Source organism: Hypomesus transpacificus, unplaced genomic scaffold (assembly GCF_021917145.1).
Source record: "Hypomesus transpacificus isolate Combined female unplaced genomic scaffold, fHypTra1 scaffold_94, whole genome shotgun sequence".
NCBI lineage: Eukaryota > Metazoa > Chordata > Actinopteri > Osmeriformes > Osmeridae > Hypomesus > Hypomesus transpacificus.
The window spans coordinates 431,565-448,727 of NW_025814043.1; the positions used below are offsets into that span (position 1 = coordinate 431,565).

The 17,163-nt window shown below is 39.0% G+C and overlaps 1 protein-coding gene across 2 annotated transcripts in view; it reads right to left on the reverse strand.

The window, feature by feature from the left end:
* sms (spermine synthase) overlaps positions 1–17,163 on the reverse strand; it is a 135,825-nt gene that overhangs the window by 14,825 nt on the left and 103,837 nt on the right. The gene's annotated exons all lie outside the window — the stretch shown is intronic.

A 17,163-nucleotide genomic window follows, 5' to 3' on the forward strand; every position in this document is an offset into this window, starting at 1 on the left:
GCGAAACCAGCAAATGGGCAGCTCAACATGGAAAACTACTGCAGCTTGTCTCAACCCTGCGTACACTAAGATCATGTTATGTAATTAAGTGATGAGTTCTCTACAAATCCCCAACAGTAATCCACTCACTGGCTAACCAAGTTTCCACTCTTATCTAATTATGAAGTACAGACCGCCTATAGTATCTAAAATACTTAATGAAGACTATACCCGAAGTAAAGATCAGCTTATTTTTTCTTCTTCTGCAGAGTTTCCCAACCCTGGTCCTCAGGGCACCCCTGTCCTGCATGTTTTAGATGTTTCCCTGCTCCAACACACCTGATTCAAATGAATGGTCAAAAGCAGGCTTTTGCAGAGCTGGATAACGACCCATTCATTTGAATCAGGGACCCCGAGGACCAGGGTTGGGAACCACTGAACTACTGCACATCAATTACAGTCTGAAACAGTGTCTTGGATTCAGTAAAGATCTACAGGGGGCTGTTTAATCATCCCTATAATTAGTGCAAAACTGAGAGTTGGGGTGGAACAGCTTGGAATAGTATACGACAATAACAGTAGTTGTTCAGAAATGCTGCACAATGCGTACACTGTAAGATAAGTTTGAGTCCCCACAGATTCAATGTGAACGTAACTTTCCCTTTCGTCCTCTTCCAAACTTGGATCTTTTATCAATTTACCACCACCTTTATGTCTAGAAATTAGATGCCTAAATTAAGAAGAGAATACCATAGCATCATGGAATCATAAACAAGTATAAACATACCCAAACTCCCATGCACCTTTCACAGCAAACCAATTTGTGAGCATCTTATGCATATATGCATGTACCCCAAATGCATTGGAGATATTGCTCAATGATGGGGCAAGATTGCAAGCAAGGGCTAGTCTTAAATTATATTGCTATATCTGCCATAACATTATGACCACTTACCTAATAAAAGTGTAGGTGCCCCTTTTGCTGCCAAAACAGCCCTGACCCGTCGAGGCATGGACACTAGACCTCTAAAGTTGTGCTGTGGTGTCTAGCACCAAGACATTAGCAGCATATCCTGTAAGTCCTGTTTGTTGCGAGGTGGGGCCTCAATGGATCAGACTTGTTTGTCCAGCACATCCCACAGATACCCGACTGGATTGAGATCTGGGGAGAGTCAACACCTTGAACAACACTCCATGTTCCTCAAACCATTCCTGAAACATTTTTGCTTTGTGGCAGGGCGCATAACGCCTGGGACACACTGGCTGCTAAGCGCCTGGATGCGCCGCGAAGCGCCGATCACCGAGCCTTTCAGCTACTCTGAGCTTTCCTTTTTCACATGGTAACGTGTTATTCCAACAGCTGCCCCGACAGCATCCAAACATTGATCCTTCTCTACGCTGTCCTTGTAAAATTGGTGCGGGTCATAGCCTACAACTCCCTGTGCTTTTCACCTTCGAGAATTAATTTGATGTCGTCCATCTCCTTAAATTTCTCGCTGATTTTCAACATCAACTTGGGGGTTCTCTCTCGGTAGACTATGTCTGCACGCGTGTGTTGTGTGCAACCCATGACAACTCATTTCTCTCAAACAAACAAAACAACTACGGGCATGCTGGCTAAACAGATCAATCCATTTATTTTCATTAATTTTTATCAGGGTAACCACATAGAACGGCCGCTCGTTACCAACATTGTGTAGTTAGGTTAATATAGGGTGAATATTGAAAAAGTAAGTAGGCCTCCAGAGTAATATTTAAAAAAGTCTACAACTTTACAAATGTTCACCGTAGTCTACAATTAATGTAGTAAAATCTTAAAAACATGTTTTTTTATTCAAATATATCAACTAATATGGTGAATTTTAGCATCCTGCAGCCGAACATGTAACATGTGTCTTTTTGGAAGAAAAAAATTTGACCAGCTGCCGAAACGATCGCTGCAGATCGCGGCGATCGCGGAGCTTCGCAGCCAGTGTGGTTGGTCCCATTTGATAACATGGGCGCCGAAAGAAAAAAGGCGGCGCTTCCAGGCGCGTCACAGCAGAGGCGTAACCCTGCTGAAAGATGCCACTGCCATCAGGAAATACCATTTCCATGAAAGGCTGTACATGGTCTGAAACAGCCGACATGTTTTCCCCTGCTAAGCAGAGCACGTAGCCATCCACATGATGTAAAACAAAACTTGCTTTTTGGTCAAGTTCTGATGCTCACATGCCCATTGTAGGCGCTTTCGACAGTGGACAGGGGTCAGCATGGGCACCCTGACAACCTGACTACGCCGCGCCATACGCAACAAACTGCAATGCAGTGTGTGTTCTGACACCTTTATATCAGAACCAGAATTAACTTAATTAAGCAATTTGAGCTACATTAGGTTATCTATTGGATTGGACCACACGGGCAAGCCTTCACTTACCATGTGCATCAATACCCTTACAAAAAAGAAGTATACTTCAAGTTTATTTTGTAAGTATACTTAGTATAAAAAGTATACTATTATCATTTTACTTAAAGTATACTAGCAGTGTACTTATTTATATACTATTTTTGTACTAAGTAAACTGAATTGTCCCACTTTTTATGTCATTTAGTACACTTTAAAGTACACTTATTGTGTATTTTAAGGTTTACTTTTGAATACAGTAAAGTAACCTGTGTAGTGCACTTTCAGTTCATCAAGTATACTTCCTAAAGTACTTCAAAGTATACTTTGGAATACTCTAAAGTAACCTGTGTAGTGCACTTTCAGTTCATAAAGTATACTTCCTAAAGTACTTAAAAGTATACCTTGGAATACTGTAAAGTAACCTGTGTAGTGCACTTTGAGTTCATGAAGTATACTTCCTAAAGAGACTCAAAGTATACTTTGCAATACTTTCAAGTGCACTCTCAATTAATGTAAGTACCTCAAGAAGTAAACTTAATAAATATAATTTTACTATGACTTAATAAATAAAAATGTTTAGGGGTCCCTCAGACGCCTCAGATCTTACATGGCGAGAACGGGGGCCCTCACAAAGTCACACTGCAGATTCTGAAAGAAGCAACTTACTGCATAGGCATCAACAATTTACGAATCCAGCTCTTCTCATGAAACGTAACAGTCCTTTAACTCATGGTTACAATGGTAAACCAGCACAACAATGACAATTGCCACGCAACAAAACACTACATTCTAAGCAGACACATTTAAAAAACGAAATTCATGAATTTACATTTATATTTCGAACAAACTGCAAACTTACCAGCAATGTTTTACACTATTTACCGCCTTGCATCATGGGAATTGACTAGCCAATGAGCCACACTATCTTCATCATTTCACGTCGTTATTTCATTCTTCAGTCAGTTTGACAGTATAACCTTCAAATTCTCAAGTAGCTTTTTCGTTTTTTTTCCATTAATACTCCAATTGATAATTATTAGTATAAGAGTATAGTACGGTGGCCCTGAAGTGCAGATCACACCCCCTAATATGAGTGCATCCCCCAAATGAAAACATTCCCCCCCAATACAAGTCAACTCCCCCCAAATCGGATGACTTGTTCACCTGCCCCCAAAACAAAAACACGCCCCCCCAAATGGAAAACGACATTACATTAACTCAAAAACACATTACATTAACTCTGAACGGAAATTGTAGGTACTACACGTTAGCGCTGATTGGATGCAGTAGACTAACTAACAAGAAATATGACATTGATTGAGAGAAGTACAAAATACAATGGCCTGGCAGAGTTACGTGCACCAGAACATTTGTTTGGCTTTCGAAGAATGTAGCAAATAGTAGGCTACTTAGGCAAAAGTATTTTGTGTTAAATGTAAAAATCGATAGCCAAACAACTATCCTGGTCCACGTTACTCTGTCATTGTGGCATTTTGTTTTTCTGTAGTGGACTATTAGTTTTTTCTTCTGAAAAGTCCTGTTTCCTTCAACTGCGTTTTTAGCATGCACATAGGCTACTTATATTGTGAAACGTTAACAGCCTATCTGAGATTATTTCATAGGAATGACCCTGATAAAAATAAAGAGTAGTGTCATGACTCTGAATTTGTAAACATTAATGTTTCCTCTCTCCTTCCAACCAAAACGATCATGTTCATGATAATGAAAGAGTTACGTGGACTAGTTGTTTGGCTATCGATGTTTACGTTTAACACGCAATTTATGCTTTTGCATACGTAGCCTATGCTACATGCTTCGATACCCAAATAAATGTCCTGGTGCACGTAACTGTCAGGCTATTGCATTTTGTACTTCTGTCAATCAATTTCTTATTTCTTGTTAGTTAGCCTACTGCATCCAATCAGCGCTCAAGTGTAGTACCTACCCTTTCCGTTCAGAGTTAATGTTATGTGTTTTTGAGTTAATGTAATGTAATTTTCCATTTGGGGGAGCGTGTTTTTGTATTGGGGGAGGTGAACAAGTCATCCGATTTGGGGGGAGTTGACTCGTATTGGGGGGGAGTGTTTCATTTGGGGGATGAACTCATATTAGGGGGTGTGATCTGCACTTCAGGGCCACCGTAGTATAGGGCTTCAGAATGTTTTGGCAGTAATTAAGGTTACAGCTTCAGTAACAAAAAAAGATTCAATGTGCAATGCATAATAGATTTTCATAGACATGAATAATTAGAATGAGATGGATCTAAAAAATGTAACCTGTAATGTCCTTTAAAATTATTTTGACTGCTTTTGCTGTATAATAATAGAAAACGTACATCTTACTCCAGAAGAAATGTATACCATTTTCTGTTTCTAAGCATACTTCTTAAAAGTATATCAAAAGTGAACTATTTTTAAAGCATACTTAAAAGTATATCAAAAGTGAACTATTTTCAAAGCATTCTTAAAAGTATATCAAAAGTGAACTATTTTCTAAGTATACTCCTTAAAAGTATATCAAAAGTGAACTATTTTCTAAGTATACTCCTTAAAAGTATATCAAAAGTGAACTATTTTCAAAGCATACTTAAAATTATATTTAAAGTGAACTATTTTCTAAGTATACTTCTTAAAAGTATATCAAAAGTTAACTATTTTCAAAGCATACTTCTTAAAAGTATATCAAAAGTTAACTAAAAGTGTACTATCCATATTTTAGTATACTTATAGTATACTTTAATATACTTCTTTTTTGTAAGGGTACCCTGTCGCCGGTTCACTGCTTTTCCTGCCTTAGACCACTTTTGATGCAGACAGGAACTCCCCACCCCACAAGAGCTGCAGGAGATGCTCTGACCCTGTCGTCTAGCCTCCACAATTTGTCAGTTCGTCGACCAATGGGCTGTTCAGTTGCTCAAAATCCTAACAATGCGTGTCCACTACGGCGGAGCGGGGCTTCGGCTCCCAATTCATTGTCAATGAAACCGGGCGTTGAAGCGTATCAACGCTCATGTAGGGCATTGTGGGAAGGTGACCGGAGCGTTGCAAGCTGGACTTTCTTTATGTAACTTTATGTAAATGAGTACCATTAAACGCTGGCGTTGGCCAATCGTATTGGTTACTTGTTTTCTTGTAGCGTAGCAACCGTTGGTCATGGTAAACATTTTCTACGTTTCTCAGTTTCAAGATGGAGGATAAACTTAGCGTATGTGTGTCTGCACACCCAGTCGTTTGATACATACGATTACAGAGACGTTAACAAAAAAAATATATGCCTTGCGCAGGGTTGCCGAGGTTGTCGGTGTAACGGCCCTGGTGTTTTAAATTCAGTCTCGTCACATTACGCAACTTTCTTCTATGCTAGCTGCATAGTCCAGCTAGCTCACCCGATGGCACACGATTGACATTCAATGCTGAAATTGTTGTAGAAAAACATCACACTGTTGTAATTATGAAAATGGTTAATGATTATGGATTATATGATTGAAAATGAACCTCTTAATCACCTTTTTTACCTTTATATGCTATGTTACTGAAAACCAGATGCAAAGCTGTTGACTGAATAGTAATGCCACTAATAAGTAGAAGATATTAAGCCCAAAGTGCAAATCTGGATATTTAGGGGCTGAGGGCGAGAGAAGACTGTTTGTATATGCTTTTTCAATATAAAACTACAAGCCCCCATAGGACCAATTTACGACCCTACGCTCAGCAACCCAGTGCAGCTGGTATTCAAGACCATAGCAAGCCTAAAAAATAGGAGAGTTCTGTATGTATCTGTAATCTGAAGCCCCTAGGGTAAGAGACCCAAAATGTGAGAAATGCAAAATGCATCTGTGACAAACAGTATTGTACCAATAGAAAAATTACAGAACTGATGAGGTTTTGATATACAAGACAAATGTCGGGAGAAAATTTCCGGTCTGCTCCCGGGAACACAGTCACTTGTTTAGATAAGTTTGTGTTTGAATAACATTGTGTTTGAATAACATTTTGTATCAAACTCAGAGTCCCAGTGCGTCTGTTTGGATTTAGGATCTAGCCCTTCACGACACTTAAAATTATTCTTCTACTAACTATATTTCACAATAGAAGGGAACTATTTACATCATTTCAAACGTTGAGAAATTGATAAAACATAGTACATATTTATCCACATCAAAAGGCTAGCTGGCAGTCAGTTGCTAACCATACAGTAAATGTGTAGTGGCTAGCCATAATCTAGCAATTGATTTGCAGAGATTTCGAGTAATATTGGGCCTCATTCTCGAACGGAGTTTAGAAAAATTTAAGAAGGAATTTCTTCTGAATTGGATTTAGGAAAACATTTGCCATTCATGAAAATGTTCTCATCTGGGATTTGTTCTGAGCTTCAGAAGACTTGGCTCGAAATAGCAGTCGTAAATCGAAAAGAGTCGTCTCAAATGCGATTCCTTAAAAAAACACAAGGATTAAAGGAATTGCATTTAAGAAAACACTCCGTGTTTGAAGTGTTAATGAAGTTATGAGAAATTGTTGGTGATTGCGTTCACAGCAAGCCATTTTTTCATTTAACCAATGAATTATTGATATCCAACATTGGAATTCTTGATATCATGAATGGCATTTTATATATCAAGAATTCGATTTTGGATATCAACAATTGCATTTTGGATATCAATAATTTGAATTTTGGATATCAAGAATTCAATTCTGGATATCAACAATTCGAATTTTTGATATCAACAATTCTTTGGTTAAATAATAAAACATACTTACTAAAAAAGCTTAGAATTGTATTTTTGATATCGAGAATTTGAATTTTGGATATCAAGAATTCATTGGAGGTTATCTGTGGAACGGCAGGCTGGAAGCATTCACGACAACGGAAAGGAGATTACCTTTTTGGTTTATTAGTCGAGTACCCGGATCAAACAATCAGTTCAAGACAAACTGATGGCATGAGTGAAAACTGTCTCTCAGCCATGCTTAAATACATAAGTTGGACAGAAAAGATATAGAATGCACAGAATTGCTTCCTTAATGAGTCTTCAGTGGTCAGTAGACTGATACACTAGAGTATTCAGCAGCTGAGGTGGTCGTTAATTACGTTGAAGTCCCAGTTCGTACATGATTTGCCTCAAAGTTTCTTAACTGTCTGGGCTGTGTGCTATATTCTGCTCAGTGAGAGGCCTCGCTGCAGGACCTCTTGACCTTACAGATACTTAGGCTGTACATGTACACAGAACATCTGCCTTACAATTGATTAAATGATAAAACGGCTTGCCATAACAGACATCCTCGGATTTAAATAATTATAATAATGAACCTTGCTTAGTGTGCACACTGTTAGATCCAGTGGAGAACAATTCCACTACTCATCTTACTGGTATGATGTTACACCGATGCAACTGTGCACCGGTTGCTTTTTGCTTGGCCATAACTTGCGTTCCTGTTGCTTTCCTAATTGTGTCGATTCTGACTGCACACGTCACTGCTGTTGCGTGCCCTTATAAGGAGCTGTTGGGGCGTGTATGTATGCAAATTCAGGAGCACGAGGACGCGCTTTCAACTTAAGAAAAGTCTAACGGTGGAGCACAGCTCAGAAAACTTCTGCTGCGTAGGAACACATTTTCAAGCGTTCATGAATTTGGCCGATGTCTTTTTCTTACGTTGATTTTCCTAAGCCTGTAAGAAACATTTCAGATGAAACTTCAGAAAATGTTCGAGAATGAGGCCCATTGTTCTGTATACATACTTGAGGTGTGAGTTGAACCAATTCACATGCATACAAGCACATTTAAGCATATTTAGCAAGATAAATATAGTCTGAAGCATAGCATAATAAAACTTAAATGAGACATTTGAACTCATAAAAATTGAAGAACACTTTCAGATACAGCCCAGTTATTGGTCTTAATTCTCTGACAAATCCTATTTAACTGGCACATTCCTTCTTAAGAAAAGCAATTTAGACTTCAGTCCTTAGCAACTATATATCGCCAATCTGGGAGTCAGATGGCTGAGCGGTGAGGGAGTTGGACTAGTAATCAGAAGGTTGCCGGATCGATTCCGCGCCAAGCCAAATGACATTGTGTCCTTGGGCAAGGCACTTTACCCTACTTGCCTTGGGGGGAATGTCCCTGTACTTACTGGAAGTCGCTCTGGATAAGAGCGTCTGCTAAATGACTAAATGTAAATGTAAATCTCCCCTTTTTTAATAACAGTCAGAAAAAAATGGTCTTTAAAAACTAAAACGATTTACCTTTGACAATTACCTTCATAGCACAGAAACAGCATTAGTCAATCTAGTAAATGACCTTAGAACTCCAAAAAGCTCTTCCATTGCCCTTCTGGATCTGAGCCTAAGGTCGGCCTCTGGTCCAGTCCTCAACTGGTTAAGGACCTAAGGATCTAACTGGCTGGGAATATTTTGTTGGTATTCGTGACCACAGCTCAACGAACCGGTATGACCTGTGGAGTCCCTCAAGAATCCATTTTAAGGCCCTTACTCTTTATTCTATACATCTATACATTGGTAGTGTCATTAGGAGGCACAACATTAATTACCATAGCTATGCAGATGACACCCAGGTCTATATTTCTGTAACACCCAACAATTACAGTTCTATTGATTGTTTGGTAAATTGCATTGCTGATATAAATGTGTGGATGCCACATAACTTTCTTCCTCTCAACTAAGACAAAATGGGTATTAGGATGAAAGGTATTAGTTATCAGTGAATTCTTTTTAAGAGAGACTTACAGTAACACCAAGTGCCAGGATAGAAACCTAGGTGTCATATTTTACTGATCTAAATTTTGAAACTCATATCAAATATATATCTAGAACATATTTTTATCACCTAAGAAATATTGTTAAGGTGCAACTTTTCCTCTCTCAGGCTGACACTGAAAGACTGATGCATGCTTTTATCACAAGCAGACTGGATTACTGTAATGCTCTCGCCTGGTCTTCCCAAAAAAAGCTATTCGTCAACTACAGATACATAATTCTGCAGCACAAGTCCTCACCAAGATTAGATGGAGGGCGCACATCACACCAGTCTTAAAATCCCTGTACTGGTTACCTGTTAGATGCAGAACCGATTTTAAGATTATTTTACGAGTCTATAAAATCACTCCATAGTCACGCCCCTGGATATATTTCCAGCATGCTCACAAGATGTGCACCCAGTAGATCCCTGAGGTCCTCTGGCACTGAACTCTTAACAGCTCCAAAAGTCAGGACCAAGAGACAAGAGGCAGCTTTTAGTTTTTATGCTCCCAGCCTTTGGAATACTCTGCAAGAGAACGTAAAAATGGCTGAAACTGTGGAAACCTTTAAGCGAGATCTTAAGACATACCTATTTAACCTCATAAAAAGTCTAAACAATGCATACCCTAAGTAAAAACATTTTTGAGTCCCTTTTGAAAGGCGACAAGTTATTTCCTGTGTAGTCAGAAGTAAGTGCTACTGGTTTTGAGTAAAAGAAGCTTGAACACAACGCAAAGTTGTATTCCCGTCTGAATTTTGTTTTGCATAGAGATACCTGCAGATGACTATAGGTGGGAGGTATTATCTGGAACACACAATGGGACAAGGGTACATCCAGGTGTATAAAACAAACAAAACAAAAGCCCTTTGGAGACTCTAAAAGGACCCTTGGTCCCCTATGGTCAAATACTATCCATACTAGGGGTGTAACGACACACTCAGCTCACAATTCAATACGTATCACGATACAGGGTGTACAATACAATATGTATCACAATATTTTGAAAAACATTTTAAAGATGCTGTAAAGTGAAATTGAAAATTAAGTTTCACACCACAGAAGAACGTGTTGTTAACTACACATCCAAATTCAAATGAAAAAAACCCCACAGACAATTATGTTGAAATAGGCTTTGAAATCGTTAGAAAATCTTCTCTGCTTGAGACTGGGGGGGCGTGTCGCCTGAAAGAGCTGAAGCTCCGCCCCCTCAAGTTTATTGAATTTAGTAACAACAGCAACACTAGCTAAATCAATTGCAGACATCAGAACAGACCTACCTGCAATCTCTGAGTGTTTTATGTGTTAATTACTTTGTCTTTGCATTGTGCCAGCTGAGGAACAGAATGTAACTGTCTGTGATCTGATGTAGATAGGTCGCTATGACATAGATAGGTTGGGTTTTTGCCCTGCCTATACAAAACCTGAGCTGAAAACGGGAGAGAAACTGTTCAACGGTCTAACTTCACATTTCAGAGCGACAAAGTTTTCGCGCTTTGCACATGCTTTCAGGAACTCATTTCAATTAGTCAGTATTTATTTTGCATACTTTCAACTGGTTGTTTAAATATGTGTACTTGAGTTGGATGTACTCTTATTCATTTGCATTTATTTTTTTATCAGTGTTTGTACTTTGTATTTCGCAAAATACTGCTTGGATGAAGATCCATTTTTTTTTTTTCTTCAAAAGTGTAAAGAATTATCAATAGTCCTATTATTTACTTTAAGCGCATGGACGCACAAAAGCGTTCGCTTATGTTGGCAAGGTATGTGCACTGACTTAAGTTGAAGGTTCCAAAATTCCCCCATAACCTTTACATCACTGTCTTCAGAATGTCATTGGCTATGAGGGCTGCCAGTTTATTTGTAAACCAATTGAAGCTAAGCGTAATCTTTTCACAAAGAAAGAGGAGGTGTGAGATAGATAGACACATCATAGTCTGCAGTGTCTCTTCACAAATTCTGCTGAGTGGGATTTACAAGCCAGAAGCATCTCCACTTGCTCTTTGCTGCATAACTAGCTTTACAAGCCTGCTGTTAAAGGTTTCTTGTGTTCTGTAATGCTGTTTGTGTCCTATGGTGTTTCAGGTAATATAGGCCCGTATAGGCAGGTAAGTATAGGCCTCTCGTTAGTCTAATATTTTCCAGTAGCCTGCTGTTAAATGCTTAGTGTGTTTTGTAATGTATATACTCTTAATGCACATATTGTCATTCTATTATCACTGTAAGCTGTAACTACCTGTAACTGTTAGCTGCTCCTGGCATTCTCTAATCCCTGCTCTCCCCTCTCTGCCCGTTTGCCTTCCTCGAGTCAAAGTCCCCTCAGAAGAAAACAAATAAATAACAGTGAATTTAAACAGCTGCAGAATTTCATGTAGACCTAGATTTTAAAAATCGAAACCCAAAACATTTCTTAAAGTAGCCTTATTCACTTCCAATCGATAAGCCTATGGGCAACGAGAGCGGAAGTCACAGCGGGGGAGGGAGGTATGCCCCCTTCTCTGTTTACTCTGAGGTACTGCACGCGACAGTCACCTGAGCCTGCATTTTCTTGCACTTAAGAGATGGTCACGGCTGTTTTATTCTGTGTCGATAGAAAACTGCTTTGACATTGTCAGAAAAGGTGAGTTTTAAGTTGTAGAAATGTATAACAAACAAACAATCATCATCAAGTTTTATGAAATAAATTAAAATCTTCATAAATCCAGGCTCAGTTTGACACGTGTATCCTAAATAATCAGACGGCTAGCATGTCTAGCAGACAACCAGCCTGTTATCACCTGCTAATCTTTTGGTATGAAAACTAAGGTAATGTCTGCTGATGGTTAGTTTATAACATTTTGTTTTAACAAGAAGAATAAATGATGGAAGTAATGCATTACATGAATTATTATCATTAGTCGCCAGGCTATTCCTATTTTATTTTTTTGGGGGGTGGGGAGGGGTGCCCTTTTTTCAGGCCAGAGCGACTTTCCTTCAAAATTCCCGTGCACGTCCCTGATGATAACCAAAAAGGTCAGCGAGCTATGCATCCCACCAACAGCCAACCAACTGGAGCAGTGGAGAATCAACAAGGACAGGTAAAATAAGTTCTGTAGTATCTAAGTATTTTGGCTAGCAGAACCTTGCTGTACTGGCAACAGCAGAGAGTATTAGCAGTCTTTTTTACTGCCAGCCAGCTTGAAAATCGCCTCCGTACTTGTATCTCCCCTAAACATGCACATGTACACATAAGAATGCGCAGGGCTAATGCAGTACCGACAGACTTTTTAACCAGTACTCAGGTAGCAAAATCAGCTCTTTATCTCTTTTCAAGTTAATATGCAATGTTTCAGTGTCTTTTGTTTTTACCAAGAATAGCCTACCTAATGTAATTTTGCACAATGTAACTTTTTACATTTTATTTATACACAGTAGAAAGCTTAGTGTTATTGCACACAGTTTAAAAGCGTACGTCTGAAGACGCAGGACTTTTGGGGAAGTTGGAGAACTGGGCACTGCAAAGTAAATGTTGTGCAAGTGTCCTTTTTATAATCCAACGGAGTGCAGTAGGCTACCACGATTGATCCAATGCTATTAACAAAGGCATTCGCAATGAAATTAAAGTAAGCGTAGTAAGGAAACAGATAAATTCTGTTTCGTCATTTATAAGCCAATTTGCTTTTACAACCGATATTCAGCTGCTTTCAAAGGGGCTGATAGCTAACAGAATGACAACATAAAGTGGATATGTCTCTTAGTGCGAGAGAAGACTGTGTATATCCTTCTTCCATGGCAGGCAAGAAGGCTCAGCTATAACTCATGAGGCTTATTTATGAAACCTAGAAACCTAGCTGCAGCTGCCCGTTCATGGTCAGTGCAAGCCTTAAATTGTGAGAATTGTCTATGTAAAAAAAGTACATGTAATCTCAATCCCCAAGGACAAGGGACCAATTGGGTGAGGATGCATAATGCATATGTGACCAAATGTATTGTACCAATAGCTAAATATCACAATATAACAGGGAGAAAATGAAGTGAAATGTCTGGAGAAAATGTTTTGTCTGATCCTGGGATCTTGCTCACGCGTTTGTTGTACCTTAAAGCTCAATAAACATTTTGCATCAAATAACGAATATTGACAATCCCGTATCCAATAATGCTGATACAAGAAAACAATAGGCCTAGGTTAGTAAAAACAAACACATAGGGCCTAGTAACAAGTTAGAGATGGACGGGGATATTAGCCTATAATATGTTACGTGAGATAGACTTCTCTTTCTCAGTCAAAGCAGTTCATAGCACCAGGAGGCTCACCTAATGAGAGAGCTGGAGTCGCTTGATGTTATGCGCTTGATGTCTAGCTGTATGGATGACAATCTCAGGTGGAGATCAGGCTCAACATTCAGTTTATTTCTGTACTTAATGAAAATCCAATTTCACAGAGATATGTGACATTGGAAATGGCATCAGAAACATTACTGCCTTGTGTGAAAGTTTGCGATACTCCAAACCGATGTGAATCCAGAAATGTGTAATAGCTTCTGTGTGAAAATTTGTTTCAGAGCTCAGTCACAAGATAATTCCAGCAGGTTGTCTTGCTCTTTTGCACTGAGGCCTGTCACAGCCTCATCACTGTGCCTGGCTAAAGGGTTCTTGATCCAAATGCGTTGCAAATCGGGAACAAGGAAATACTCCCGCAGCTGACTCCTCAAACTTCACAGGTGCTTTTTGACTGCTGGCTACCGTGATGGGAAGTAGCATTTTCTCTTTTGCCAGAAAGACTGCCAGATTTTCAAAAGACTCATAGTTGGACTGGTCAACTCATCTGGTCCACACCTCCAGTTTATTTTTTATTGTTGCCTCTATTTTATTCTGGACATTGAATATGGTCACAGCTTTTCTTAGCAGAGCAAGATTTAGTCCATTCAAGTGGCTAAACATATCGGCCAAGTATGCCAATTTAGAAAGCTATTCAAAGTCATTGAAGCAGTGAGCCAGTTCAAACTTAGAGTAGATGGAAAACAAAACCATGCTTCATCACGCAACCCAAAAATGCGAGTACCCTTCCCGCGTGAAAGCCACTGTACACTCCTACCATTTTTTTTAGCTGCCAGCTAAATCAAGTCCTCCCCTATTGTATGTGGCTTCCCCATATTTGCTATGAGCCTAGCTACACAATACAAAGCCTCAACTGCTTTGGGATTTTCGCTGCCAGTACATGTGGACTCAATCACCTTCCCGTTTTGGTACTCTTTGAGCTTGTTCTCAAAAAAGGGGCATTGACACATATTGCCCGTGTTTAGTATTGAGATGTTGACGTAATTTGCAAGGCTTCAAAGCCTTGTTAGATAACACCTCCAAAATAACAACGCAGAAGGGTAACGGTTCGTCCTCTGTTCCGGTGCTAGTAAATCCCAGTGACAGGTATTCAGTGTTTAACTTTCTCTGTCTCCTGTCTTTTAAGAGTGCCTGATCCCAGCCACCTACCCATTTTGGGTGCTAGCTGTAACTTTTGATGTAGGCCTAGTTATGTGTTTCAACACAGACGTGGGAAGTGTCAGTTGGGCTACAGTACCGGTGCCAAGCATAGGATAACTATTGCCGTTTTGGTCATGTTGAATTAAAGGCAAAATGCAATTTCAAAATCTGTACAAATTTTAATAATCATTTACCAAAAATATATATAATATTTTGATATTGAATATTTTTTCCTTTTGTAGTTTTCATTGGTTTGGTGGCCCACCTGCAGTACCCTCGCGGCCCACAGGTTGGAAATCGCTGACCTACTAGCAACTGCCAGGGTTTGAAGTCAATAGATCACAAGTTTAAGTCCAGCTGCAAGTCATTTTTGTAGTGTTTAGTGTTACTTGTGTCCAGAGGTGGAAAAAGTACTACTCAAGTACAAGTGAAAGTACCATACATTGTTAGTTCTGAGGGCCATCCTTCTTTTCTTCTACACAAAAGTAAATAAGCACATCAAGGCCAAATCAAGTGTTTGACTTCATAAATGACCAAAATATAACTAAAATCTTGCTGTCAGGGACATTTCAGAAAAAAAAGCAAAATACTCTTGTGGCAGGGCGGGGCGCTTAATGTCTAATACTTGCAAAATTGCTACAGCCAACAGCTAACACAGCCAGGCAGCTCCAGAGCTACACTCTGGGGGCATGTTCATGAGCCTCCACCATGTTCATACCCCAAGAGTGTAGCGCTCCAGTTGCCAGGCTGTGTTACCTGCTGGCTGTAGCAATTCGAGCTACGTAAAACCGATTGTTTTCGGGGTTTTGTCCGTATCGCCAGTAGGCTACTCGGTGGCCTTAAGAAACTGAATTTCTTCCTTTCGGTTTTCGTTATTCAAAGGTTTTTTTTCTTTTTCTCATGCAACATGGGATATGTAATGTAGCGAAATACAATACTTCACTCAAAACGTAATTAAGTACATTTTAAATGACCGATTAAAAAAAATACTCGAAAAATACAAAATACACTGCCGTTTTTTTAGCCTTTAACTAGTCCTGTATACTTTCACCGATTCCTACAATTTTGGTATCAAAACGTTCAGCTCCTTCAGGAGATGATGGCTATGACTTATGGTATTTCTCACTTTTATACTTTTTAAAGAATTAAGGTTTTTGTGCAAATTATTCTCCCATTAAAAGTAATGGTAAATCCTTTCAAATCATTAAAAAGCTTCCTCCTCTTTCAAACTTAACTAGTTCAGCATACTTTCAGCTAGAAACACTATTCAAACTTTAAAATGTTCACAAGACATTCAGCTATTCCCAAATGATTCAGCTCTTTCAAATATATTCAGCCAATTTTGAATTGTGACAGTTTGAAATACATGACAAATTTAGCTCCTTCTTGATTTTTATGATTGAGCAGCCAGCAGAGTGGCACACTCTGCTGGCTGCTCTTTTTCTGATATTCAAGTAAATTGTCAAACAAATCCCTCTGACGTTCATATATTTTAACTTACAGCAACAAGTTATACCTTAAAATGTAGGAAAACTTGTCCTCTTTCAGCCAATTTAACTACTAAAGAGCTCAAATTTATAGATTTTCAGCTATGAGCCTTGAAGCGAGAGCAGCCGTTCAAATTCTCTCACTAACTTCAATGGAGAGGTGGGTAAAATTCGTCAGAGAATTTCGAACGTAGATGTGTTTTTAAACTGCCGGTAGAATCGTATTTCTGACCGCACAGACATAAAGGACATCTCTGGTTTCGGGAGAGTCTTGGGTCTTGGAAAATATCCTCATTTTTTGGATTGGACGTATAGTTTTGCGTCTAGGTTAACTTGTTTGAGGTGTGGATGCGAGGTAAATGTTGGTTATTCTCTGCCCTCAGCGTGTTAGCAATCATAGCTGCACCATCACCGTGGCAACCAAACAAACAAGCACCATGAAAGCAAAATTGGGTAACGTTTTGGAAACTGCAGGTAGAGTCGTATTTCTGACTGCACAGGCATATAAAGAATATCTCTGGTTTTGGCAGAGTCTTAGGTCTCGGAAAATATCCTTATTTTTTGGATTGGAGGTATAGTTTTGCGTCTAGGTAAAGTTGTTTGAGGTGTGGATTCTAACTTCATTTCTGTTATTCTCTGCCCGCAGCGCTTTAGCAATCATAGCTGCACCATAACCGTGGCTTCCACACTGCCTCTTTTGTGTGACTCACACATTTAAAAAATGTATTTCAGCTTTCGGATATTTTTCAAATTTCTGTATTTTCAGCAATAAAAAAAACTTTCAGCTCCTTCAGGAGATGTGTGCTATGTGTTTTGGTATTTCTCACTTTTATACTTTTTAAAAAATTAAGGTTTCTGTGCAAATTATTCTCCCTTTAAAAGTAATGGTTAATCCTTTCAAATCAATAAAAAAGCTTCTTCCTCTTTCAAACTTAACTACTTCAGCATACTTTCAGCTGGAGACACCATTCAACCTTTAAAATGTTCACAAGACATTAAGCTTATAACTTTCTACTAAATGTTCACTATTTTCAGCTTTTTTAGCATGGTCAGCTATCCCCATTCAGGTTTTCAGCATTCTCACTGCTGTTTCGCAG